The sequence below is a fragment of the Priapulus caudatus genome, unplaced genomic scaffold (assembly GCF_000485595.1).
Source record: "Priapulus caudatus unplaced genomic scaffold, Priapulus_caudatus-5.0.1 Scaffold2228, whole genome shotgun sequence".
In the NCBI taxonomy this organism is placed as follows: domain Eukaryota; kingdom Metazoa; phylum Priapulida; class Priapulimorpha; order Priapulimorphida; family Priapulidae; genus Priapulus; species Priapulus caudatus.
In genome coordinates, this window is record NW_014579289.1 from 1 (window position 1) to 4,391 (window position 4,391).

Genomic DNA, 4,391 nt, shown 5'->3' on the forward strand with positions numbered 1-4,391 from the left:
GAGAGAGAGAGTGAGAGAGAGAGCGAGAGAGCGAGAGAGAGCGAGAGAGAGAGAGAGAGAGAGAGGAGGGAAGGATGGAGGGAAGGATGATGGACAGTCGAAGTGGGACGGGAAGCAGGACCGTTGACTAATTACAGGATAATAATATTTTACAGGTGTATATTGGGCGCGCGGGGGTGGGTGACACCTGCCTAGGGTGTGACAGACATATTGTTTGACATCTGTGTGTACTGGGGGGGGGGGTAGGCGTGCGTGCAATGGGTTGACTTTGTTTCGTATGGCTGTCAGGAATATATCTGGTAGGCTGGTGGCAGGGCTCAGAATCCGACACTAACTCCCATCGATTTTTATTCTGGTATCAAATTTATACCGAGTTGCGATTTGTCGAATTTCGAATAATCATAAAATCTATTTTCAGTCTAAAAAGCTTCGCTTATACTTTAAGGTACAAATACATCAAATTAAGATTGAGGGGTATATACTGTTATAACAGTTCGACTGGGTCTTTTACCCAGTCTTCTTAGTCAACCCCGCCGAAACACATCCGACAGGTCCTGAACATGTGTTCGCAATTAGGTTTGTTTGTTTGTGTCAAGCTCTTGTTTAGTAAATACATAATGCGGTGCTGATATTGGCGTATTAGCTGCATTAGTGCAACTTAAGCTGGTAAATCTGCGACGCTGTGTTTGTGGATGCTCGCTTGAGAACAGCTGTGCTATACACCCGCGTATTAATAGCAGCGCGAATAACCATTGGTCTGTGCTGCCTCATACCACCGACGCGTTTCACCTTCTCTTCACTCTTACTCCAACCTCTCTCTCTCTCCTCTCCTTCTCATCTCTGCTCTTTCCTCTCTCTCTCTTCCTCGCTTTCTCTCTCTCTACACTCTCTCCGCTCTCACTGTCGTGTTCTCTCTCGTCTCTCTCCTCATCTCTCTCTCTCTCTCTCTCTTGTCTCGCCCTCCCCTCCCCCCCTCGCTCTCTCTCTACTCTCTCTCTACTCTCTCTCTCTCTTCCGCATTATCTATCTCTCTCTTTTTCTCGCTCTCTCCCACTCTCACACTCCCCTTCCCTCTCCCCCTCTTTCTATCTATCTTGTCTATCTCTCGTTTTCTCCCTCTTTCACCCCCACGCTCTTTCTCGATTTTCTTCTCGCGCTCTCCCTGTTCTCATTTTCTCTCTCGCGCGCCTTCTCTCCCCCTTCTCTGCAACTTTTCTTCCTTTGCTATCTTCCTCCTCACTATATTTCCGCTCTATACGTTTCGACATTATTCTATTTCACTCTCTTGCTTTCCATATCCTTCGTGTTACGTTGATGGATGGTCGAACAATAAACCGACAGACTTTTATCGACACAGCCCCCGAAACATTGTCATGAAAATCGGTATCAATCACAATCTATTCTCTCACATCGGACAGGAATATCAGCCTGTTGTTGCTGATGTGATTTGCAATGCGTTAATATATGCATTCACTCAGATATGCGCGCGCGCGTGTGCGTGGGGCGGCGGCTCCCAATATCCGTGTAACAATATCTAGGACTGCGACTCTTCTCTTCCTGATTGCACCCACGATTCTTTGTTTTCGTCTTTGTTCCCCCCAGCTCGATCCATTTGCTCTCGGTGAAGTAAGCGTTGTTTGCTCTCTGCTTTAGTGATGTATAGTCCTAGCTTGGTCGTGGGTCGTGTGAGTGCGTGCGCGTGTGTGTAATGTTCACACATAGAGGAGCGAAATTACAGCTCCTATATCTATTATACAGCTTCTATGCTCGCTATTATCACCGCCTGTGCGTGTGCGGACGTTTTGTCTCCTTTCGTCGGCGTATTGTCGCCAATGATGAGTTTGTCACGCAGCGCCAGATGGTGACCACGATGACAGCGCGACACGGACAGCGCGACGAAAGATGAGGTTGGGGACAGGGGACAGTCACGGGGAGAGTGACAAAAGTAGAGTCGATGAGATGTTGACACACGCGACACTACTGCCGTCGCCGCGTGGGATTCATTAAAACCCGATAAAAAAATACTGTTACCTCGTACGTCCGCCCACAGGCACTTGGGACGTTTCAATAAAAAAAAATATGGTAATAAAAACCATGCATACAAACTCGACGGGCGGACGCACAGGAACTTGGGACGTTTCAATAAAAAATATGTTAAATAAACACGAAATGTATTTACTATCAAAGTCGAACTCTCTATTCTTGTTGTTTGTGCACAGCGGCGTGCGTGCGGTGTGTACTCATGTGTTGCAGAGGAGCATTTGAGCGGGATTTACAGAAAGTTATCGGTAATAATAGGCGAAAGAGAGAAGAGAAACATTGGTAGTAAATACATTTCCTGTTTATTTACCATATTTTTATATTGAAACGCTCCAAGTGCCTGTGCTTCCGCCCGTCTAGTTAATCCTTAAGAGGGTTGGGTTCTCATGACTTGATACATAATGTGTGGGTTTATCATGACTGGTTCTATCAAGGATTGGTTTGTGAATGATGGTTCTACCAAGGCTGGGTTTGCAAAGGGTAAGGTTATCATTAAAGGATCTATCACGTGCGTAGTTTTATTATTGGTGGTTTCGCCAAGGGGACAGTGCGACTTTATTGCATAATGAGTGTCGTAGTAGAGGGAATATCTAGAGAGATAGATGTGGCATCTTGTATGTAACGTGACATGGCCCCGATCAGTGATGTCCTCTGTCACACAGTCCCATGTCTTGTTCTGTCACACAGTCCCATGTCTTGTTCTGTCACACAGTCCCATGTCCCGCTCTCACACACAGCCTCGCTCTCACACACAGCCCCGCTCTCTCACACACAGCCCCGCTCTCTCACACACAGCCCCGCTCTCTCACACACAGCCCCGCTCTCTCACACACGGTCCCGCTGTAACCGTGGTGTTTATTCCTGGGTACCCGGCACACGGACACGACAGTTAGCCGTTCATAATTACCACCAGAGACACTCGTCACCAGCTGCCTCCCCCTAGTGGCCGATCTACCCCTCCCCTCCTTCCCTCTCCCCCTCCCCCGTCCTCCGTACCCACCCCCTGGCCGCCGCTAGCCAGATCCGTAGAGACTAAACACCACTCATTGAATTAAGCAACTGTTTTCTTGTTCCATCCTTGCCGCCTGCATATATGTATATAATTACGCCGTGACTCGGTGCAGAGGCGGTAGCGCTTTGCGGAGCTTTCATTGGAAAATTACGGGGTCCGGCAGTCGGGATGCCAGCGCGTCCATTCTCCGTCCATTGTCGCGTCCGTAATTGACTGCTGGCAGGCATGATTGCCGGGTGGAAAGGGTTGAGGCGTGTGTTGTCTCGGCGGTGCGGCAGGTGACGGGCTGGGAGGTGGCGTGGGGGCGTGCGCGGGGCAGGGTGAATATCAGGTGTGTATGCACGGTGGAGCACGCACGGGACAGGTAGCTTGTAATTATCTTAATTATCTTAATTACATCTTAATTTCGCTCAGAAGTCGACGTCGGCGACAACCCCGCGCGGGGCGACGTCGTCTGCCAGAGCGATTACAGCGCCACCGCCGCGTGACACACGCATTCTCCCGTCCGCTTTCGGTTTGCGACCACATACCTTAGAACTAAAGTGTAAACTCTTAAATTCTTTTAAATAGTAACCACCTTTGACCTTTAGAGGAACGTTTCTACACGGACAGGAACATTTCTTTACATTCTACGTGGACAACATCGAGAATTCGCGGTTTCATTCCACTCACGTACGATACTTTCACACTAACTACGTTTTCGCCCAATCAAAGCAACTGTGCTACTAGCTACGATAACGAGTAGAGTGGTTTTATGGGATTGCCTCACCGTCTGTCGGCGCGATAGAGAGTAAAATTGCTTCTCGTTTCCAGATACACTACAGCTCGGCTATAGTACGGTGAATTTCAGAGAGTCGGCCATAGTGTCATCTATCTCTGTAACCATAGATATAGAATACAGATTCTGTATTCTGTATTGAGTATTCTGTATTATATATCTAAGCTGTGACAGCGAACTAGGGTAACTAGAATATTGTGCTAGCTTTCCTACTGCTCGTCTGTTCGTGAGATTGTTCTTTTTCGCTGCGATGCCCCTTTGTGTGAGTCGTTAGCGAATGCGAGCGTCGTACAAGGTGCTCTGACGAGATAGCATTGGCGAGGTGATGCCGTGGCAGCGGTTATCTGCGTCCGGCATCAACGCCGCCATTATTCTCTCGTCTGTTATCGTAGTCAGCCGATTGATTCTTCGACGTATGAGAAGCTGATGAAAACGAAGATGGAGTTGCTAACCTTCATTTGCATTTCAAATGCGAGGGTACGCGGTTACTGATATGAGGCAGCGGTGTGGGGGGGGGGTGATGCGACTGATAGATATATGTAGGAGGGTTACGTTCACGTG